This window comes from Periplaneta americana, chromosome 14 (genome assembly GCF_040183065.1).
Source record: "Periplaneta americana isolate PAMFEO1 chromosome 14, P.americana_PAMFEO1_priV1, whole genome shotgun sequence".
Lineage (NCBI taxonomy): Eukaryota > Metazoa > Arthropoda > Insecta > Blattodea > Blattidae > Periplaneta > Periplaneta americana.
The window spans coordinates 91,174,539-91,200,029 of record NC_091130.1 but is presented as its reverse complement, the minus strand read 5'-3'; the positions used below and the strand labels follow the sequence as shown (position 1 = coordinate 91,200,029).

Here is a 25,491-nt window from a genome sequence, read left to right as displayed (position 1 = left end):
ATCTGAAAAGTATAGTATCCCAAGATCATCATACAGTTGGCTATTTCGGATGAGATAGTCAGCTCCAGTGATGGTTCTACAGATGGCTCGTTGAAGTCCGTCTAGTCGTTTAAGATGTCGTGTATGTGCTTGAGCCCATATTTCACAGCAGTATGTCATGTAGGATCGAATTAATACCTTGTTCAGCATTGTTTTGATATTTAAAGACGTATGACTCTTGAAAAATGAGTAGAGAAGCATATATCTTAGGAAGGCCTTCTCACGAATATGTGTGACGTGATGTTTAAAAGTAAGTCTCTTATCAAGAAGAACTCCAAGATACTTGACGGTAGTTTTGAAAGGTATATTTTCATTTTGGATGGTGAAGGGCTGAAAGTGCCGCGGAAATCTTCGTGTAAAAACAACTGCTTGCGACTTGGAGCCATTTATCTTGAGACGCCATTTTGTGGACCATTGGGTTATGATATTTAAGGCTTCCTGCATTTGTAGACAAGCAAAGGCGTTCTTCTGATTTTCGCGTGTCACATTCAATTATTTTTTACTCGGATATTTAATGATGCTGTATCAACTGCTGGGTTATTTAGCAGCAATGGAATTGGTCATAGCCAGATGATATTTGGTAAGGGTATATTGTTATGAGAAAGGATTGATGTCCTCTTCGTTGGATATTTTCTCTTCTTTTCTTTGTTTAAGATATCGAGGCAAGTTTGGGAAAATATGTGTTATGGCATACGGTTTTGGTCGCCAGTTCTTGCGTGGAAGTCCTACCTCTTTACTGGCAATAATAAATTTATCGGCTCTTACAATCAAAAGTCGTCTTCGGTAGCGCAGTTGGTATAGCGCTGGCTTTCTATGCTCGAGGTTGCGGGTTCGATGCCGGCCGAGATCGATGGCATTTAAGTGTGTTTAAATGCAACAGGCTCATGTCAGTAGATTTACTGGCATGTAAAAAAACTCTTGTGGGACAAAATTCCGACACACCGGCGAAGCTGACATAACCTCTGCAGTTGCGAGTGTCGATAAACCGTATTTTAAAATATCACAATCAAAGCCGCAGAAAAATGGATATCACAGACATAAGAACGAGCATATAGTTTTCTGTGTTCGTGAAATTGCTCTACACCACTTCTGAAAAATAGTCTAGTCTTTGGATGGATAAAAGAAACGTCTCTTCCTTACAGATTATACAGTATAATTGGATTTACATCGAGAACAAAACAATTAGGCTTATTACTACTCGCTCACATAAACGGCACAATAAAAATCACCCGAACACCTCAAGAAATATCTTCTTACTTCCATAGCAGAACGAGTTCTACCTGCTCTGTCCATAGTATTAAGAGGAAAACTGCAATCTTAGAACGATCGCCACGCCAGAGTTTCGCTCAGTTGCCGTGGCGACACTAGAGGGTTTAAAGTCCCTTTAGACCCTTGCCGAGTTACCAAACTTTCTATTCTAAACGCTCTGATGCTGCTATTACAATTCTTAAAAAATTATAGATTTTTCCAAAACAAACTTTTAAGATTCATTACAGAACTTCCTAGAGTAACACTTATTAGATTGATTCATAAAGAACTCGAAATTTGGACAATTCAATAATACTCGTATATTTCAAAACAAGCCTTCTGCACGTACACCAAATTGTACAGCAGTAACAACCCATTAATTTCTACCCTGGGTAACTAAAACCCTGCTTTAGATAAACACAAAACACCTAAGAGCGTACACCACCCACTAGCTTGGAACGACAACGTACAAGACGAAAATTAAATATAATAAAAGAAAGGTGCGCTCGAAGGAGCATTAAAGAGACGAAAATTAAATTGAACACTAAACAACCACATGGCTCGAGAGACAGATATAAGTCTACTAATGCGCTAATAATGTTATATCTCTGTTTCAGGGTCATCACGTTATTGGCTGCATAGCTGTATTGTACATATTTCCTTGTAAATAATTTTTATGGATTTTTGATGTATTTGTATTTTAAATCATGATTCAAAGACAACCTTCCACCTCAATACATACAGACCCCACTGAAGCCAATTGGCTTGTCGTCAGCACGACACCTCATCCTGCTCAAGGTTTTTCAGTGGTTTCCCTTGAGTAGGCCTAATACGACAAATGTTGGGATGAGCCCTAAAAGAAATGGGCTACAGACCGTTTCCCTTCCCTCACTCTTTTCTTTTCTACTATAACAAAGGAATTGCTAATTTCTTAGATAATCCTACAATATGATAATAGGGGAAAATAAATATACTGTAAGTTCACGGGGCTAACGCCTTCGAAGATGGGTACGTGGTTCTAATGAAGTGCATAGGTAGCAATATAACATGGGGGCATGAGATACTTACTCTGACTGCAATAATAAAATTCACTTCAATTAAACTCCCCAATGTAAAAGAAAGAAAGAAAGAAAGAAAGAAAGAAAGAAAGAAAGAAAGAAAGAAAGAAAGAAAGAAATCCAGTTAGTTACTGCCTTCGACGAGGAGACGCAGCCGCGCTGTCCTCGTCCAGTGCTGACCTTCTTGCTACGGCGCAGAAAGGTACTTTTGCTCGGACATGCCTACACACGGCCACCACTCCGGGAACAGGGAGCCCACCTGCGCCCCTGTCTCCTGTATTCCTTCCTACACCATTCGAACGTTATCACTTCTTATCTATCCTAACCTCATTTTATTCTCGTCTCGCTACAAGTCTCATCGCAACCTCCAACCCACCCACTTCTCTACCCTGATCACCCTTATCTCACACCTTCCTGACTTCGATTCTCTGCACTTAACCCGGCTTGTTCGATAAAACAACCATCTCCTCAACCCCCCTCTAAGAGTCTGTAAGTCGGGAGTTCGCTCTGTTTGATCCGTCGATGATAGAGGTCACCATTTTCCCTGCTTCTGAAGTCTATAAGTCGCATAGTACGCTGTGTTGATCCTCCGATGCCAGGAGCTTGTTCTCGAAGTCGATAAGTCGCACAGTACGCTGTGTTAATCCTTCGAACTAGAGAACTAACCTTCTACCCGATTCCATCTCTCTCGTCATCCAACTTCCCCCATCATACACATGAGAGCAAGCCGATTTTTCCCTACGCACTCCCGTTAACTCTACTCCCACTCACTCAAATCATACTTTATTATCACCCATCATAACTCTCCCCGCATCCAAGCCTCAGGACGAATTTCTAAACTATCAATATCTATCACGACTCCCCCATTTCCCCTACTACAGGACTAGGAGGGAACCACTGTTATATTTTCTTTCTTAGCCTATTTCTGTAATAAACAAATGTTACTGTAAAAACTGAATCGTCAATTTAATTTTTCTTCTTGCATATTGACTCCTGATGTTCTTTATTTTTGTTTCGATGTCGGACGGAATAGTAATGGGACGAACAGACTCCAGATTTTTAAAAATAAACTTCAGCGCATTTTCCCTCCAAATCCTATTGTGATAGTCCTTATTTCAGATGTCATATAAGCATGGACATTGCTCGTAAAGATCGATTAATTTCATTACTTGGTTTTTGTTCCACTTTGACATGACGTTACAAAGCGCGCGGAAACAGAGAAACAGCTGAAAGTTGTCTGCTACTGCCTTTTCCGAACCATGTTCGGGTCCTGTCGCGTGAATTCGGCTGGGCCACCTACGGAAATGTCGCACAGAAATAGAAACAGCTTCTACCAAGAGGAGTAGAATAGAATTGGCTTCTACCAAGACCGTCTCCAATACTCAGACCTTAATGTAGGTATATATAGTGGCCCAAATGGCGCCGATAGAGATCCAAGCATGATTACCGCGTGGTTTTGTTATGATGTTTTCTTGTGTTAATTACGTCGTGAAATCGTGTTGTGTACTGGGTTGTAATTCTAATAGTGGATCTATGTCTTATATTTTAGCGTTCCCGAAAAATACAACTTTACTACGTGACAAATGGTTTAGGTGCATAATCGTGACAATTTCCAAGTTAAGGAAATTACAGTTTGTTGTTGTTAAGTCAACTGTCCGAAGACAGGCTGAGCATCACAAATGATACCAACAAGACACCACTTATGAGGCAACTAAGCCAAGAGATTATGAGGTAGGGTAGCCAGTTCGCATCTTCCTAGAATGACAGTGTTACACATAAAACATTTTGAACCTAAATTAGTTATTAGGAAAGATATTTTTCCTATCGTAAACAGTGATCCTTTTCGTATTCCTCGGGAAATTTCGAATCTTACCCATGACGCCTAAAGAATCATACTTCCTAACCAACTTTATATCGTACTGTCAGTCATTCTAGTGCCTAGAAAGATCCACATCAACGGAAAGGGGAACAGATGGGGAGAGAAGAACTTTTCAGGGAATGATGTGAAAAGGAAATTATTAGCACTTTCGATCAGTTTCAAAGTGATGTTCAGGAAAGCAATGTGGTTTCATTTATGACTGTTGTTTAAGGTGACGGTTATTTTCTTAAATATGAAAGATGACAGTGTAGAAGAAATTCTGTCATTAATAACTATACAAAGGTGTTGAACGAGAGTAAAACATTTCGAACCAATTATCGAGAAAAGTGAAAAGAAGTCATGAAGAGTTAGGCCTAAGCCTAAAAGTGACAAAACATGAAGAATTGAAATTCAAGACGAATTAGGCTGAGGACCCTAGATTGTCAACATCCATCTATTAAAATATAAAATATAAGCTGATTTATTGTTATTATTATTATTATTATTATTATTATTATTGTTAGTTGTAGTAGTAGTAGTAGTAGCAGTAGTAGTAGTAGTAGCAGCAGTAGGTAGTTGTATTAGTAGACTTTGTAGGCCTAATTGGCTGACCTTGTTTAATGTTATTGATTTTGAGTATGTGTTAACCTTTTGTATGCCTACAACTATTAGTGAATGTTTGCATATACTGCAGTAACTTATACGGAGTTCAGGGCAGGGGGGTTTAACTCAAATGATAGATGTTGGATGCCCATAGATGTTCCTTAGTTTGCCGCATGTGCTCAGGACAGCGCTGGCTGTTTTCGATCACAGACATTGTAAAATTAGCAGTACAAAACTCTTTGGTTTCGAAAGTTTTTGGTTATAAGTTTTGCCAATATGACAGTTTTAAGCAGATATTATTAATATCCATTATTTACAGAATGTGTCAGTTTTATAACATTCGGATTATTATTACTATTACTATATAGCCAATTTGCATTTTCATTCGAGGACAAAGTAGCCATATTAGTCTGCTGTGTATGACCTATAACCTCATTTGTTCAGTTGATCAATTGTTGGATGTTGGCATTCCTATTCTGTTTAAGCCTTGTATAAATTATGGAATGGACGAACATGGCTGCTTAAGGAAGAAATTTGAACAGATCGAGTTAATTTAGAAGTTACTGGTGCTTTCCTGCAACAAGACATAATTCGCAACGTTAAAGGTAAGAAAGAAATACGTTTGAGATTACAGGACTTGACGTCATCTACACCGTTCAACTTTTCTTTCAACTTCACACATTCAAGCAATGTGGCGTACCTTGTAGATAGAAAATCTTAATGTATCTTAATTCAACAAGCGCTTTAAACTTGATTCTTTCCATATTCTTCCCTGACTGCGTGCGTACGAGCATGAAAAACAGAACCGTGTAGATGCAGCTTAACTGCACCATCATGTTTTTTTTTAATTTAAACTGAATTCTTCCATCATATCTTAAACGTTTATTAAACTGAGTTCTGTAATTGTTTTAAGGGATAAACTTCAGAACGCGATTACCTTCCTTCCACCACTACCACATGATGAACTGACTTCTGTGTTGAATTACAAGATTGTATTAGGCCTAACTGCAATTACGCCAAGAGCTTTAAAGGTAAGCTAACAGAGTTAATATACACTTTGGGCACAGTCTACTATATACAGTCGCGAAGCTCAATATGTAGTAAAAATGCAAACATGGGTAGTTGCCCACCACTAGGATCGCTACTATCGCCTCATCATCGCAGATCTCTCTCCTAGTAGACGACAAAATATGTTACACTTTCGATGAGTTCTTTTGGAAAAATTAACACCTTCCTTCCATTATTGAAATATTGAATGCATAAAGTTAATTTATTATTTTAATGAAGTATATTAAATTCCACCATAAACTCGAAGATACCTGCAAGAAATAGGTTAATATTATTTTTGTTTGTGCAAAACGAACTGAAATTTACTATAATCGCTTCACTCATTCAAGATTATATCGATAATTAACTATGAAACCAATAAATATTAATTTTCATTTCCCTTTACAACAATAATAATGGAAATATGAATTAATGGAGTAACTTACGTGTACCGGTACTTGTAGTGTAGGCTTACGTAGTTAACAAAGTGGGATGAGGTTAAGCAATAATAATCACACCAGAATTGGAAATAAAACGTGATCAATAAATTTTATTGTAACAGACTTTTTCTACATCTCTAGTAAAGTAACAAATAAAAATAACAACAAAATTAACAGCTATAATTAAAAACTATCATTTAAAAAAAAAGTAGGCCTAAGCAATAATAATCCCACCAGAATTGAAAATAAAACGTGATCAATAAATTTCATTAAAACAAACTTAATTTTTCTACGTCTCTAGTAAAATATTATTATTCCAATTATTGTATTTTTGCCATTAACATTTTCATTACAACAAATAACGAACATTTCACAAGCATCAATGTGAAATACGCAACGAGCTAGCACTCGATGGAAATACGACACAGTCCAAAGTCGACTGTAGACAGTCTATTGTTTCTAGTTGCTAACCGCTTGGAGCGCTTTATCACGAGATTTGCAAAAAATCACCTCAAGCTTCGCAACTGTATATAGTAGACTATGCTTTGGGTATGAACGAACATCTTATTTTTGTATATAGCTAAGTTAAGTTGGTCAGACATCTTAAAATTCGTGGGACAGAATCTGACATGACTAAATATGTTGTTCCCGGTTTAATTCTTTACAGTTGTGTTACCAAATTATGCCGGCGTACCCTAGCTTGGTAACGCAATAGTAAAGAAGTGTAGTTCCCGAAAAGACATATTTTAGAAAATTTGACTTTACAGTTCACAGTAGTACCTTTACTCGAATAATTTTGATAAAATAAAAAGAGTTAAATTGCCGGAGATATTTATTATTTTTTATAGACTCGTGGATAGAATTCTTCCAGGAATATTTCACAAACGTCAATTATACTGCAATCCTTCAATTGTTCTATGAAATGTAGTGTTATTAATGCATTATATGATACTAGCCTACTGCTGGTTTGTTTCAGTTAATAGAAAGAAAAATGGCGGAGTTTTACACTGTGAATGTGCTGCAGTGTACTGTCAGAAATCGGATAGTAATGAGAAGACCTGGTTATTCCTGTTTCCTGTGCCAAGTAATGCAGCACAGCTTAAAAGGTAAGCAATGTCGTTGGCATAAGCTGAATGCAAAGATATCCTTATATATCTTCAGTAAAGAGTCAGGGTTGGTAAACTGTAGTGATTTTTAAATTAAGTGAGAATTTTTGTCGAAATCAGATTTGTTTATTAAAGTGAGTTTTTTTTTTTTTTTGTAATTCATTTAAACTTAATTTCTGCATTATGTCCTACATAATTGCGTATTTTTTAATGTGTTATTTTAAGTAATTAACAACATCGCTTCAAAAATAATTTACTACGTTTACACATTATTAATACATGAAGAGTTACAGCACTAATAACCTGCACTTAATGATAATAATAATAATAATTTGCTTGGACTTAGGTAAGATATTATGCTCAGTTTGTTATTCATTAGAAAAGAATTCAACTATTTAGAGAGATTAATATTTACAAATAAATTTATCCGAAGAGCTTAGCACTGTGTGTTTTCAAAATAAATACGTAGTCCATTTGGCATTGTGCAACTTTTACTTTGAATATTGTTATGAGCTACAACTATTCGTTTCAGTCCTCAGCATCATACTATGCTTTAATTAGGTGGTGGTTCCGAAAGTAGGCTCTACGTGACTACCTGTACCATATGTTCTGTTGCTCCTTAATTAGGATTTAGGAAAAGACATATGAGAAGCAAAGTTTCAAAACCTATCCATTTCTTCAGAAAATGCTAGAATTATATGTCTGTAATAAACAAAGATTTTTCTGTGGTGAAATTTTATATGAATTTATAGGAAGAAGAATATATTTCACCATAGAAAATATTTTGTTCATTGCAGAGATGCAAGTTTTTGGCATCTGAAGTGTATTTTCTAAAAATGGACATGTCAAGTTTTGCAAGTTTGCTACTCATATATATTGCTAATAGTTTTAAGAAGCAGCAGAACAGTCATATGTAAAAACGTTTATATTTTTTTCTTCAGGAAGTTAATTTCTCATCTTAACCATGTTAGGTGCATATAATTTTAATCTGTGATTTAAGTAGTAACAATTATGTGATGTAAATAAAATGAAAATTATTTTATTTACATTATGATTAAATCATTAATTTAAATTAATACCAACCCTGGTTTGTGTATTTTTCGAAGATAATAATAGAATTTTGATTGTAACAGGTACCAAATGTGGGCGGCTGTGGCAGAAAATCCTCATCCTTACAGAAGGGCCTATATATGTGCCAGCCATTTTCGCAGTAATCAGTATAACGGTGACTTCAGGTACGACTTACTAAGAGGGGCCATTCCATCAAGAGATGCTTGGTATCCCACTTAGGAACTACGATCCACTTCATCACCAGCCTACTTACATTAACCTTTTTCACCACCTAACATAATTGCTTCATTCATTGCACTTCACCGTGGCATCAATTTGAACCTGCAGCTTTCTCAACTGGCGAGTTTTGGGTGCACTATTTACATATTTTTAGAGAATAAATGTGGCACAATACTCCAGCAATGGGGGCATAACTAGTCCAAGCACTGCCAGTATCGAAGCTCAAAATAAGGAAATGTGAAATATCGACTTATCTCTAATAAATTACATTGTACTTTTTCAAATATAGTGGTGCTTTCAATTAGCTATGCATGAGAACCTTAAAAGTATCACTTTTTTCTTTGTATGTATTTCTTAATGGTGCTTTTGTTGAAAGCCTAAGATTAATTATTACAGTATGTCTGTTGTAGATAAAATGTTTTCTTTGTATTCTCTTTCAGTGAGTGATTCTTCATTGTGTTTATCTTTTAACAAAAAATGTGTATAATTTTGTTGACAAGTGTATGGTAATGGACTTCATTCATTCATCATCATCATTATTATTATTATTATTATTATTATTATTATTATTATTATCTCATTTCGTTTAATGTCTTGATTTCTTCAGTTAATTGAAGGAAAATAAGGGGAATTCATTCATCTCGAAAGAAAAAAAAAGTAGAGTACTTGACTTCCACATTATGAGCTATGTAATTTTTGTAATATATAGGGCAATGATAAATCTAACTATCTTTAAGATCCTAAGTTAACATTACAGAGTAATATAAATACAAATAATCATTACTAGTACAATGAGCATTTCAGTTGTGTCAGCTATAGGGCATAGGAGGGAGTCCAGTGGCAGCAATACGAATCTGCAGCTTCTGCAACTGGTGAGATTTGGGTGCATTATTTAGAATTTTTAGAGAGTAAATATGTTGATGTTTTCTAATGCCAGGCATTTGACAATAAAGTCATTTGACCTCTTGCACTCCAGTATTTTTCAAAATTATTGTCATGGTCAGTCACTGAAGCACAGATCTTGAGGTGTTCCAAATCCATTTCTTGGTTTGAGTAGCACAATGGACAGTTAGTAAACTGATATATTCCAATTCTATGCAACAGTGGCGTATACTGGTTAAAGGGTTTGGGCTACCGCTGACCCTATTATTACACAAAATATATCTAACAATTACTTTAATTTTAATTACTATGGTAAAACTAATAATACAAAATTATTACATTATGTTATATTATAAACTTTTTCTTTTGTAATTTCCTTGGGCTACTGCCAGTAGCCCACAAAATACGCCCCTGCTATGCAATAAAATATTCCCCCAATCGGATTTCCGGGCGGGACTACTTTAAATTTCTTATAATGGAATGCTTGTACAACATCAGCTAAGAAGAGAGTAAATATGGTACAATATTTTGTCTCTTCTCACTTTATAGATCTCTTGGATATGGAACAACAAGTTTTGATGGAGAAATCATTGCAATAAGTGAAAGTCTCAGGAATCCTCTATCAATAAATTTAAGAATGCAGTTATATTGTCAGACTCCAAAGCAGCTATTCTATCAATAGTCTCTAAACACACACCTTCATCTCAAACAGGAGAAATAACTAAAATGCTCTCTCAATTAATATCACTCAATAAAAGAATTGTATTTCAATGGATACCATCCCTTTGTGGAATCCTGGGAAACGAGAATTCGGATGCTTTTGCAAAGAAGGGCAGCACTGCTACTTACACACCTGTTACTAAATCTACATATTACTCCGTGAAAAGATTTATTAAATCTACATACTTAGACTTCAACAAACAAAATTTGATAACACGAACTCAAGGGAAAAAATGGAACTCTCTGCATCATAATCCACAGTTAATTACCGATTTACCACGAAAATCGTCTGTAGCTCCATTTAGAATGGCAACAGGCCATGACTGTCTGGTCAAATACCTGCATAGAATTGGAATATTCAGTCCCCTAACTACCCACTGTACAACTCAAACCAAGAAATGGCTTCGGAACACCTCAAAATCTGCGCTTCAGTGGCTGGCTGGCCATGATAATATCTTCGAAAAATATTGGAGTGCAAGAGGTCAAATGACTTTATTGTCAAACCCCTGGCATTAGAATACAACAACAACATATTTTGAGCAATGGGGCCACAACCAAATCAAACACTCTTAGTATCAAAGCTCAAAATTAGGAAATGTTGCGAAGTATAGACTTATCTCTAATAAATTGTATTGCACTTTTTCTAATATGTTCAGTGTTTTGAATCAACTATACATCAGAGAATGAAAAATAATTTTTTATTTATATTTCTTAATGGTGTTTTTATTGAAAGTCTAAGTTAATTTTAAGTCTGTTATAAATAAACAGTTTTCTTTGTATTCTTTATCAGTGGTGATTATTGATTATTTAGATTTTTAATATCCATATATTATTTTAAGAATAGATGTTCAGCTCAGACGGTGTAAAACAAATAAAGTGGTGTTTTATAAATGTTTATGAACGTGCGTTGTTCTATGTCACAGCAAAACATCTTATGACTATTTTCAAGCTAATGTTTGACATAAAAAAATTAAGAGCGAATTATAATTATATAACTGACCAATAATAACTTTGAAGTCAATATTCCAAAGTCAATCTTTGTTTTTATCTTCCAATACACGATACACAACATTATTTAAAAATAGTGCTTAAGGTGTTTTGGAAAGAAGTATCCTATCCTATTCACATCCTGTATCTGAATTACATATTTTATCTAGAAGATGCAAAAAGTTTTATCAGTCAAATTTGATAAATTAATTTAATAAAAGGGTTAAATGTCGGTGTTAAAAGAGGGAGTGTGTTAATGGTTTTCGTTTTCATGTTCAACCATTATATTTTTATATTCACATGTTTAAACAAAAATGTGATATAAATATTGTGGTTAAACATGTTATTTAAACTGATAAACCATTACACACTCCTTTGGCGATATGAAAAATACTAGTATGTGTTGGTATAATAGGTATCTGCGGTACCGATCGGGCTCTAATGTTGGTATAACGGATACCTGTAATAACGATCGGGTCGTGTAACATGGGATGTAGTTCCGCACTCTGCTGCTATTTGTAACGAGATGTAGTTCCGATGTTTTGTCGCCAAGTGTCTCGATGTCGCGTCAATAGCGTGTCGAAGGTAATGCATTGAGTAGGGGATTTTTCTATTTATTTGTTTATGGTTCAGGCTATGAATTTAAACTTACTTTTTTTTTTATGTTTAATATTGGTCGACCAGCAAACTTGTTATACAGACCACTGTTAAATTATGGAAGATCACATGCAGAATATCATGCTGAAGTTGGCTCTAAAGGCTCTTCTAATTAATTAAACTTTTTTGTGAATTATGTGAATAAAAATATGATGATTTTCTGTGTTAAATTTATGAATAGTCGTCAGTATCAATAAGAAGGATGTCTTGAGGGAGTTTCCTTTTAAGTCTAGATGGCTGACAAGATCTTGCTCCAGGAACACCAGGAAGTTTGTTGAAGAAAGATTTTGACATTGAATGGATGTACTGTTCTAGTGGAAGAATTCCCAATTCGTGATGCAGTTGTTGATTTCTTACAAACTAGGGGGCATTTGTTGCAGTACGCAGGAACTTGTTCTGGAGAACTTGTAGGCGATGCATGTGTGTCTTATTTGCAGTCCCCCACACTGGCGCTGCATAAGGTCGTACAAGCGAGGTGTAGAGTAGCATTGAACAGTCCAATCCAATTTGTGAACGTCTATTAACCAAAGGGTATAATTTTCGAATTCTAGAAGAGGTTAGTGTAACAATGCGAGTTATATGGGCATTCCATGTAAGTTTCGTGTCTAATAATATTCCCAAATATTTGACAGCTTCTTGACTGTAGAGCCATGTAACTTGTTCATTTAGAAGAACCAAAGGAGGTGGATTATGAATAGGCCTTAAAGAGAAGATTTTAGCTTCTGTCTTGGTAATGTTGAGTAGTAATCTTCAGTCAGAGAACCATTTCGACAGCTCCTGTAAGGATGTCTGAAGAGTGCTGATTGCAGTATTTAGGTTACTATGAGAATAAAAGAGAACTGTATCATCAGCATACATAGCTATGTGTGACGGTTGTAAACATGGAATGTCATATGTGAAGATATTGAAGAGAAGTGGTGACAGTATAGATCCTTATGGTACTCCGGCTAAAACTGGACGAAGCGTTGATTTAATGCCATCTCTATGTACTGAGAACTTACGGTCAGATAAAAAACTTTTCACGATGCGTGTGAGATAGTCATGAAAACAAATTCTACATAATTTTAGCATTAAGCCGTCATAACAAACAGTATCAAATACTTGGGCAATATCCAGAAACACAGTGGCAGTATACTGTTTTTCTTCAAAGCCTTTTATAATGGATTCAGTGATTCTTTGCAGTTGGTGTGTTGTAGAATGTTTTGGACGAAAGCCAAACTGAAAATCTGGTATTATCTTGTTTTGGAACGTAAATTTACAAATGCGATGATGAATAACCTTCTCAAACAATTTCGATAGCGTGGGCAGTAAGCTAATAGGTCGATAACTTGATGGCAAGTGCTTAGGTTTGTTAGGCTTATGAAAAACAATGATTTCAGCAAGCTTCTAGGATCGAGGATAGTACCCAATTAAAAGGGCAGCATTGAAAATTATCGTCAAGTAAGTAAGAGCTTTGTTGGTGAGCTTCTTTAGTACAATGTTGGGTATAAGATCATTGCCTGGAGATTTTTTATTTGGAAGCCTTTGAATGAAGTGAGACAATTCTTGTGGAGTAGTATAGGAAATTTTCTACGGCACAGTCGGTTTATTAATATTTTCTATAAGTTCTTCTTCAAATTCAGAGGTAGTCTGTTCATTTTTATTCTCGTTTGGGGTGAATACATGTTGATATTGAGATGCAAGCAAGTTACATTTCGACTCTGTGTCTGTGGCTATTTGAGAGTCTAACCGAAGTGTCGGGATGACTATTGGCTCACGTAGAATATGCTTTTTTAGCGTACCAAAGAGTATTATCAGCTTCAGATAGAGATGATGAGTAAGACTGATATGACTGCAAGCGATGTTGTTCAAGATTTGTCTTGACTAATCGTATGAGATGATTCAGCTTCTTCCGCTGCCATGGTTGCCTCTCTCGTTGTCATTGTCTACGAATACGATGTTTTTCCTTAATTAATTTGAATATGGAAGATAGTAATAGCGCGTTAATGGCCGCTTGGGGCACATTGTAGAATAATTTACACATGAGCATATTGTGTCCGTAAAATGTTGAACATCATTGTCAATATCTGTTGCTGTTAGTGGATGATATTCTGTGACTAACATTGAGTCTAGAGTGAACTGAAATTTATCCCAATCAACAAAACCATTAACCCATTTATGCCGAGATTATTATTATTTTTTTTTTATTTTTGTTTCACATTTCGTATTAAATGAGTCAGAGGGACGTTGGAAGCATGAGGAACTATGGAAATACTGATTTTGTTACTTCGGTAAAAACGATAACGACCCACTAGGCACTTCCTCGAGAATTTGTTCATTATGATGTTTTGATGATTTCTTGTTTTATTTATGCTTTTGCGTAGTATGCAACTTGTTAAATTTAAAAGTAATGTATAAACAAATCATTACCATATTAAAAACGCATACGATATTTTAAAAATATTTATTGAATAATTTCCCTCAGAGCTATATTCACATTTACATGTATTTTCCATTCACACATCTGAAAAGAAACCTTGTACTGGAAGAAATAAATAATTTGAAACACAATAAATTATGGTACATGACATAAGGTCCACACCTGTGGTTAGCGCGTCTGGCCGCGAAACCAGGTTGCCCGGTTTCGAATCCCGGTAAGGGCAAGTTACCTGGTTGAGGTTTTTTTCCGGGTTTTTCCCTCAACCCAATATGAGCAAATGCTGGGTAACTATCGTTGCTGGACCCCAGACACTTTTCACCGGCATTATCACCTTCATCTCATTCAGACACTAAATAACCTGAGATGTTGGTACAGCGTCGTAAAATAACCTACTAAAAATACGTGACACAAGTCCTTAGTTCTACTCATGATATGGTGCGTCTCTGATATGTTTTTACATTGTCACAAATTTTGTATCGCCTTCTTTGTTGTTAGGTTTAGTGGCCACAGTGATCCTTCCTTCTGTGTTCTTTGATGGTATCGAAGGAACGAACTCTTCTTCCACACTTTGGAGGAGTGTCAAATTTTAGGCATGTTATTTCGTGGCCGAAGGCGAGTGCATCCAAATACTTTCCATGTGATCGATTGACTGAGAAGCCAAGCATTGTTCATGCACACATCTAATAACCACGAAAGTAGTGGTATGTGCCATTTTTTCCACGTATATCAGAAGTATGTATTCCACTCATATTGCAATTATACTTACGGAAAATATAAGGTAGACGAACTACGGAAAATATAATGTAGACGAACTTTGATTTCCTCTTCTTCTAGAATTTCGTTAGACGTGATGCTCACCTTTATTTCTTTCTCGCTTTATTCTACGTGTCGGTGGTGGGGAATTGTCAATTTCATTGCTGATAAGATGTGAATATTTTCTACACTCAGGGACAAAAAAAACCGGACACTTTAATATTTGCTGGTATTTTGCAAAACATTATCTTCTCATACAATATTATGGTAGCCATCTGTTGTTATGGAGACGTGTATACATTGTTGATTGTTTTTTGTTTTATAAACAAGCCATTACAACCAAATATTCCAATTTTGCTTTCAGAGTCTCAGGTATAACAATTTTGTCTCAACCATTTTGTGCTTCATTATCGTTATCATTCGTTATTTCTTTATTTTTACATTTTCTGAGTTTAAGTGGGGTTGTAACATTTGTCTTAAAACAAGATGCGACCTGAAGATGTGGCTCGAGCTGTAGCCCTTTACGATGATGGACGCAGTGCACGTTACTTGCAAATGTTATGAATATGGCTAGAAGCACAACCCATGATGCCATAAAACGGTATAGAGAGACCCTAGAATATACCAGAAGACCAGGTTCGGGTCGTCCAAGAGCTACAAATCCAAATGAAGACAGGTATATGGTGTTGAGAGTTCTTAGGGAGAGCAACCTGCCAGCTACTAGTGTAGCCCAGCAATTTGTTAACATGCGTGGACGCCCAATTTCGGCCAAAACAGTTAGAAGGAGGTTGAAAGCAAGTGGACTGATATCAAGTAGACCTGCAACTGGTCCCAGACTTCTCAGGATGCATCGAGTTGAACGACTGCGTTTTGCAAATGATCGCAGGGATTGGAGAAATGGACAGTGGAGCTGTGTTCTGTTCACCGATGATTCCCGTTTCAATCTGTGCTCACCTGATGGACGTGAAAGAGTTTGGAGAAGGAGGGGAGAACGATTTTCACAGTGTTACATTTCCGAAAATGTGCCGTATGGAGGTGGTGGAGTGATGGTTTGGGCAGGAGTGTGTACGGATGCTCGTACAGAGTTTGTTTTTGTTGAAAATGGAAGACTAACAGCTGATAGGTATACACTTGAATGTTTGGCTGATCATGTTGTGCCATTTGGCCAATTTGTAGGCGATAATTTTATTTTAATGCATGATAATGCACGGCAGCATATTGCCCATGCAGTCGGAGATTATCTCCAAGAAGTGGGAATCCATGTTCTTCCATGGCCAGCAAGGAGTCCAGACATGAACCCAATTGAACACGTGTGGGACATGCTGGGACGGCGTGTTAAGAATAGACGACCGAGACCAGAATCGTTACAAGAGTTGAGGCGAGCACTTGGCGAAGAATGGGAACTTATTCCTCAAGAAGACATTGCTAACCAAATTGAGAGCATGCCAAGACGTATGGATGCAGTTATTCAAGCCAGAGGGGGTAATACCCGTTACTAAAAAGAGTTTTTTATGTTTAAGGCACCATAAAATGAAAAAACAGTTCGACCAAACGATGCCATAGTTATACGCCCTTTGTAATTTTTTGTAAATTTTCTCATCAGAGATTTTTTTTTTCAAATGTTGTCGTATAAGGTGCTAAATGAAACATTATTTTGTTTAAATGGGTTTTGTTTCATTTTGAAATAATTGGCAACAAAATACAAGCAAATATAGAAGTGTCCGGTTTTTTTTGTCCCTGAGTGTAATATCGGTGCCCACTTCGTCATTAGGTATAAGGCTGAACAATGTCTAGTAGCTCTGTCACTAACTCTGCTGCGGCTTGTAGTTGAGCTCGGTCGGAGTCCTTGCAATCTTCATCTCCAGAATCGGCATCCGTTATCCTCAGCAGATCAATGAATATATCTGCCCCGTATTTTGGAATTTCGGAAGAATCAGATCTCTCCAACTATTCTAGAATGTATATTACTGTCAGCCCAGTGAGTCTGAAAAGAGGGAATACTTATGATTATGGAAACTGTTATGAAGGATCTCAGTTTTCAGATGGGGCCAGTAGAGAACTCTCATGAATATAATAAAAAGACAAAACGGGGTCATTCTGATTGTTATTCATACTCTGCTCTCATAGGTGCCGCTAGTGCCGAGAATTACGAACTACTTAGTTCGTCAAAGACTATCCAGTGTGCATCCCAAGCGGTGAGATATATCATTACACAATTAAAACAATGTTGTAAACGAAAGCAGTTATAAGCCTGAGATATTCTGAGAAATGCTATCAGAATTATCATCCCCAAAATCACTCCTAATCCTTACACAAACTTCTATTGAGACAGTTGTTCGTAAAACATCACTCAAAGAAAAATAATAAGAAAACCAAATGATTTCACAATGAAAAGCTATGTGAAAGGTAATCCTCGAATAAGTGCTTAGTGGGTCGTTATCGACCCACACTAAGTTCTAAGCCTTACTGTACAGCAAATAACGTAAATATTGACAAAACAAAAGATTCTCCTGAATCTTCTTGGTAGGAAACACAGATTGTTAATAAAATTCACGGATTGAACAGAGTTTTTACTCACTTTTTCATCTCCAAGGCAGACGGTAGTTGCGTCATATTTATTCGGCTAGTTCCAGCGCAATAATGACGTGGTCTGTTGGTTTGCCGCGTGTTCCGCAAGTGCAGTGCACCTTTGTGCATCTAAGAAAAGTAGACACGTAATGTTGCCTAGACTAATTCGCGAGGAAAATAATTTTAATCAATGGGTCGATAACGACCCACCTGGGCATAAATGGGTTAATAAGGCGTTGCACTTTAGGTGTTACATTAGGAGACAAGTGGAAATTAATCAACACTGGACAATGATCTGAATCGAGTGCTGTTAATGATTCAATATAAGTTGGTAAATGCATATTTTTTTGAATTCCGATGTCAAGGATATAAGGAAGACTGACGGGATTATATGGGTAGTGTGTTGGTTCAGTTGGTGCGAGAATATGGAGGCCAAGGTTGTTAATGCAGTTGTAAAGACGATGTCCATTTGGGTTCGATACTCTGCATCCCCATGATGTGTGTTTACAGTTTAGATCGCCCACAAGAAGTGTTGAACCGACTGAGGGAAATAAAAGAGCAAGGTATGCAGTATTTAGCAGATATTTTGGGGGCTTATAAGCAAAAAATGAAACAAAATCATGGTTATTTTGACACTTAATTTTGATTCCGACTGTTTCTATATCAGACGTATAACGAAGAAGGACTTGATGATGTGTAATATTTCGTTTAATTAAAATGGCAACACCACCAGATGCAGTTGAAGCATTCCTATCATATCTATATATTTTATATCCTGGAACAGTGAAGACTTCGTTTGGAAGAAGGTGAGTTTCTGTGATGAAGGCTATCATAATATTATATGTTGACAAAAAGGCAATCAGAGAAGATCGTTTCATTCTAATACCATCAGCATTCCAATTGATTATAGTGAGTTGATGAATAGAAATTTTATTATTTGCTGCCATTCTGGAAGTAAGATGACAGAGAAGCGATAAAGTAATCTTTAATTTCTGACAAGAATGGAGTCAATAAAGTGATAATGTGCGGAATAACCTTAGAGAGTAGATCGGTTAAGAGAGATGAAGTGGAAGATTCTGGAGCGGGTTGACTTATAGGGTGACGGTGACTCTGATCGAAGGATCCTTTCACTGCATTTGCATACGTCTTAGATCGAGAATTTGCTTGAAATTTTGACGTAGATGGTTGAGACATTGAAGGATTTACTTGATGTTGAGAATCTTCTGTGCGTTGAAGTAATGGTTGCGAAGATTCTGGAACATGAGTCCGTTTTTCTTGTCTTAACTGAACACCACGTGAGAGTTTTCCCTTTAATTGTAAATAGTGTTCACAGCCTCTGTAGTTAGCTGGATGTTGTTGTTGACAGTTCACGCACTTAGGCGGTATTGTTTTGGGATTTGGGCATTGAGAGAAATGATGAGCCTCTAGACATCGTACGCAGCGCGATTCGAGTTGGCAATAGTTCTTAGTAGGACCAAACTTTTGGCACCTTGTACACTGAGGAATCTCTTTGGATTGGCGTCTGATTTCGACTTTGACTACACTGTAAAATAGGCGACTGAGATTTAGTATTGATTTACCTTGGTCATTGTTGTCTAGTTCTATTGCACAAAGTGGAGTGGGCTGTTTGTTCTTTCCTAGGAGTCTCGTTACTTTATGAACTGGATAGTTAAGTTCTTCAAGGGCGACTTTTATCTCTTGATCACTGAGAGAGTAGGGTACATTTCGAATAACAGCAGAAAATTTCTTTTCAGAGGGATTTTTATAAGTATAGTATTGCTGACGAATTGAGTCAAAGTAAGTAGTAAGTGATCGAAAATCATGGGATGTTGATGCGTATACTTTTATGATTGAACCTTTCAATTCTGTATGAAATTCTGATTGTACGTAATTCTGTATGCTTTGTAATAAGAGCTAATAGTTCTCAATGTTCTTTAAGCAGATAGGTGGAATTTTTTCCTTTTGAAGTGTAAAAGCAGCAGAAGGTTCCTCCATACTGTCTTCCGTAGCTAAAGGCTAAAATCTGTTTTGAGTTGGAATGTTGGTGTAACACGTCATATTCTGTGCTATTTCTGTATTTGAGCTTGTGCACGGCCGCTTATTAATTTGCACATTAGAAGGGGTTGCATTCAGATTAGGTACTGGAGAAGCATTCTTGTTCGCAGTATTTAAAATAGTAACATTTTTACGTCCAAGAGGAGTCAACTTAACATGCTTAGTAGAAAGAGTTTTAAGTGAGTTTTTAGGTAGCTGCATAAATATTGTTTTTTTTTATCTTCTTTTGTTTGTAACTAGGCACCAAGGAAATGTTTACAGAACCTGTGTCATTTCCACAATTATTAATATTTATATCGCTACTCACAGTTTCCATTTGATCAACCATAGTATGAAAATCATGTTCAAATGTGCTAGGATCTAAACCAAAGAACCGGATTCATTTCCAGAAGAACCACTAATTTGAACTGTGTCCATGTTTGAAGAAAGTTTTTCACGCACTCGCACCAGTGAATAATAATGTTAATTTGAAAACTAATTAAACCATTATTTTAAGTAGTTAAACAACACTATAACAAAATAAATAACAATTAACACTAATATTGACTCTTCAGGTTGAAATAATCACAGTTAAATCACTCGAAAAATCAATACTCGTGAAGAAAATTGAAAACGCATAGTTCCAGAGCACCGCCGTCTGGATCCCTTCGCCTAGCGTCTCGTTGATAACTGCCTGGTCTATGCTGCCGATTTTGCGTATTATAGATGGCAGCAGCTAACACACCCTTCACGCAATCACGTACAGTACAAGAGTTGTATGAATTATCCGGTAACATAAAAATTTCAACTTTTTTGTTTTGAATATTATTTTTACGAGCTTGCAAGAAAATTAAATTTTATCTAACACACATCCTGTTGCCATAATCCACAATTTCAGGACCTTCCTAGACAGCGGTTTACTGTAGAACACATATCGGAACACATTTTCTGTTTCTTTTTTTCCGATATTTGCTAACAATGATCTAACAAATTTCACAATGAGTATTTCGCTAACCATCTTTTGATGACCTGAGACACTACACTTCAGTAAATCACACTGAGAAAGGGATGAAATCAAGTATTTATGCATTGTTTTCAGTATGTGGCTCGATTTCGTACAGTATGGCACAGCAGCTTCAACAAATTCTTGCACATGTTTTATTAGCCCTACAAAGGACTGTTCAGGATAGCGAAGGCCTCCTCTAACTTGATCATGGATTAGTTCCATGAGTGGTGTTGATTAATTTGACATTGAAATGTTGCTAACACATATGTCGCAACTTAATCTTTCATCCACCACACGAATCAAATATCCACAAACCAATGCTTGAGTGGCTGTTTGCAGGTTTATGAAAACCGTAATTTCAGGCTTTCGAATTGTATCGAGGACAGTTACGTAATTTGGAAGAATATATTCATCAGCAGATTCAGCACTGGAGCTCGTGCTTGGCAAGCTTTCGCCACAGTAATTTTGATTTCTGCTAGCAACGTTGGCTTTCTTTTACAATTTTCCCTGTAGTCTTCTTCTAGGAAATGAAGGCTACAAACACGTGCATAATCGGATGAAATCCACTTACTTCCTTTGGTATCACCTCGTTTTCTTATAACAGCTAGCCATCTTTCTCGAAGTTCTTCGGCCGAGGGAATTTCATGAAATCTTATTCCTACCGAACTAGATTTTTCCTGTTTGGATTTACTAAAAGGCACACAACAATTAACCATTTTCAATCATTACTACGTTTGCGACTATGTAAATCTGTGCTCAATCACCGACATGTATAGATACGCACTGCTATGCACCATACCATTGTACTGATATGTGTGCGTTGGGTGGCGCCAATAGCGGAGAATTATGTCAATACATGTGTACGGCGGGTTCCATGTTAAACTATAGCATTAGTGATGGGCGAAGTTGTTCTTTTCCCGGAACAGTTCCGACGGTTCCGGTTCCGAAAAAATACTATGTTCCAAATAACAGTTCCGAAATAACAGTCACCAGTGGTGATGAGTCGGAGTCGTTGAGTCGTTCAAACGAACGGTACAGTACCCTCCCTCTTCACCATAGACAATTAACACCATGCAGCTCACACTGGAGCACTCATAGGCATGACATAGTACACATTCTTATCTATAGATGGCACTGCAATGCACATTCGAATCGATTTTGGAAAATTGCTGTGCATGCGGACAGAACTCAAAAGCTTAATGTTAGTAATTACACAGCTGTTGACTACAAGGACAGAATACAACACTTTGTTTTCGTACATAAAGTTATAAAGACATGGTAGCCAACTAAAAAAAATAACATAACATTTAAAACATATGGTATGTAATTTCTGTTCTCTCTCTTACATAATAAAAAAAAAAACAAATCATTAATTTTTATTTTTACTTTTCTTAATGCACAGTTATAATAATAATAATAATAATAATAATAATAATAATAATAATAATAATAATAATAATAATAATAATAATAAATATTACAATTTCATAAATAAAAAACATATATATTGGCAGTACTGAAACCTGGAAACCCCGCAGTGGGTTAGTAAAATGTTGGAATCGCATCTTTACCAAAGTGTAATTTAAACTTCGCATTAAACATCGCTCTCCAAATCGGTACTTATATGGGTAGTTTCCAACAAATAATGCTACAACATTTTTGTCGTTCTTTGATAACAGAGAAGATAGCACAAAAACTTGTGCTTGTCAGACTTAACCTCAACAAACGACATACAGACATTGTAACTAAACCACTCATTACCATTTACGACTTTAACCTTTGTATAGAATCAGCTGATCAATGAATTAATGATAGTATGCGTACTTTATGACTTTGTAGAATGTTTATAAAACAGAATTAGTCAACTAATGGTGAAATAAACCATAAAGCGGGAATGAATATTACAGATTATTAAATACTTACTATAACATTACAGATGATTGGCCAGTCTTACAAATGTTGATATTAAAGTTCGCGCCACCGCAAGGATTTCAATTTCCATGCGCCCCCCTCCAACCACGTGAGAGTTTCAAATACCAACTTCATCCAACGAAGTTCCAAGTACAACATAAAGAACAACGAGAACAGTGTAACTGCTGCTGTCGTTGGTTCATCGGAACAAGCTCCGACGTTCCGACTGTTATCTCGGAGTCGGAACATACCTTGTGCAACGCGGTACTGCGAGCCCGCAACAGCTGGGCAAGTGAGCAGCTCGGAGTCGGAACACTGTTATTTCGGAACAGGAGGTTCCGACCTACTGTTCATTTTTGCAACAGTTCCGAGGGAGTCGGAACATACCTTGTGCAACGCGGTACTGCGAGCTCGCAACAGCTGGGCAAGTGAGCAGCTCGGAGTCGGAACACTGTTATTTCGGAACAGGAAGTTCCGACCTACTGTTCATTTTTGCAACAGTTCCGAGAGCGGAACAGTTCCAAAATAACTGTTGTGTTATTTTTTACCCATCTCTATATAGCATAGAGCAGGCAGTTAACAACGAGAAGCTAGGCGAAGGGATCCAGACGGCGGTGTTCCAGAGCCACTTTCGCATTAGTCTATCAAATACACTTATTGCAGTTTTATGCAATATAAATCTTTTTCTTTTCATGGTAATGGAGCAACAAACTTATCAAAGAAAATAAACGTTATATTTCATTAATTCATGTTTTGCACCACGAAATTATGTAAACTACTTACCTTTTTACTATTATTAAATTGTTGAGTCTTGGTTTGATCCACTACTCTATTTTTATAAAGAAATTGGATTATTTATAATGTTCAAACTATACGCTATAACATAATAAAGATAGAAAGAACACAATTATTTGTATATTAACATTTTATTTATATTACACTGCAGTGGCGGCTCGCAACCTCATAAGTTGGTGAAGCTCTTTTATTAAGGAACATGATGTACGACGTACCTATTTTTTTTGTAGATTAAGTTAATTCGTCTGTCTCTACGGAAGGAGAATAATTGTCACTGATGTCGTCATGAAATGGCTTCTTCTCAATCAGATCATGTAGCAAATCCTTGTGAATGGAGATGCACGCTAATGATGTTAATCTTCCTTGTGCCATTCAATTGCGAAAATTTGTCTTTATGCGGTTGAGTGCAGAAAAAACTTCGCTCCACTGAAACGCTTGTTGACGGTAATGTCACAATAATGGAAGAGCCTATTGGTTTCTTCAATACGTTTTTGTTTTATCTTACAAGTTTTAGTGCTTGTATCAGGGGAAATGTTCTAGTACTCATGATCTGCATAGAGAAGCTCTAGTTCTGTTTTCAAACGACTTATTTTGAACAAATTTGGGAAAGTCTTTTGTAGAGTGGCAAGGGCATTAGAAGGAAAAATATTTGAATACTGAAGGAATTTTAAAGTATTGGCAAAAGAGTAAAACTGAAGCTGTTCAATGTCTTGATATCTAGTGTTAACTTGCATAATAATGACGTCACATATTTAAAAAATAATCGTTTGTATTTCTGAAAAAGTTCACCTTCTGACAGTTAACATACAGTATTTCCGCCCTAACAATTCACCCCTTTCTGTACCCTTTTCAAAAAAAAAAAAAAACTGACAAAAACCTCATCTGTTTTCACAAAGTCAGAGTTCCATGCCGATTTTTTTATTCCAACTAACAAACAGGGCTAACAAAACAATTTTTCCAAATAAGAACTACCGCACAGCCACTGATATTCACTGTACCACGCACTATTAAAATGTTTGTTGTAAGATCTTGCACCTTTCCTTTTAAATTATTTTTTCGATATATTAATAACTAGTGTTGGTTTCCCCGCTAATATATATATATTTTTTAAATTTTAGTCGGTTATTTAAGGACGGTGTTTCAACTACGAGGTTATTTAGCGTCGATGAGATTGGTGATAGCGAGATGGTATTTGGCGAAATGAGGCCGAAGGTTCGCCACAGATTACCTGACATTCACTTTACGGTTGGGGAAAACCTCGAAAAAAATCCAATGAGGTAATCAGCCCAACCGGGGATCGAACCCGCGCCCGAGCCCAACTTCAGACCGGCAGGCAAGCGCCTTAACTGACCGAGCCACGCCGGTGGTTTCTCCGCTGAGAGTACATCCATTTCATCACCTTCAGGCCATCTCGAAAATGGTGTCTGTAACACGCTACACACTATATCATTTATAGGATACATTCCTCGTTGTCAATAAAAATATTTGAGACACCACTTTTAAAAATAATTATAAAACTAGCACTAAAAATAAATAACTGCTTAGTTAACTTAATCTTCTATTATATCGTTTTAGCAACAAGACATAACACAGTCACTCTATTCTCACGTTTCACAAACTGAAATTAACAGGTACAAAGAAGTGTGAACATTGTGAAAGACAAGGAATTTTATCTCATTGTATTCGCGTGCCGTTATTTTCCTTTCAAAATAGCCAAGCCAGGGGGCTGTAATGTGTTTGCAGCTACAAGAGAAATGTTTTGTCAGCGATTCAAGTACCCTCGCTGACAGGTTCTACAGAAATCTTACAAGGTTTCGTTGCCATGGTTACCCGTAAACAAATCCGCAAATTGAGAAGCTCTACCTCTGAGAGAGGGATATAGCTGCAATAGGGATATCTTGAACTAACACCAACAGATAGCGCATGTGTACTTTGAGGGATGCGCTTGCGTGTGCATTTGTTTTCCGATATATAAACATTGAGAATTTACGTAGCGTATTACTACTTAAATACTCTTAAAAACAACTCAAAATGTCAAATTTTTGTTGTGTTCCTATATGTAAAAACCAG

General features: G+C 36.5%; 2 long non-coding RNA genes across 3 annotated transcripts in view; one reads left to right on the top strand and one right to left on the bottom strand.

Annotated features, from left to right (window-relative positions):
• LOC138713562 (uncharacterized) overlaps positions 1-25,491 on the bottom strand; it is a 266,726-nt gene that overhangs the window by 150,322 nt on the left and 90,913 nt on the right. The gene's annotated exons all lie outside the window — the stretch shown is intronic.
• On the top strand, positions 3,561-11,270 carry LOC138713554 (uncharacterized). 2 transcript variants are annotated; one of them, XR_011335911.1, is made up of 5 exons: positions 3,561-3,739; positions 3,895-5,411; positions 5,720-5,837; positions 7,270-7,399; positions 8,533-11,270. It is a non-coding gene; the product is annotated as an uncharacterized lncRNA (long non-coding RNA). The 2 variants fall into 2 exon arrangements; XR_011335910.1 differs by having other exon boundaries at positions 3,567-5,411; positions 8,533-11,262.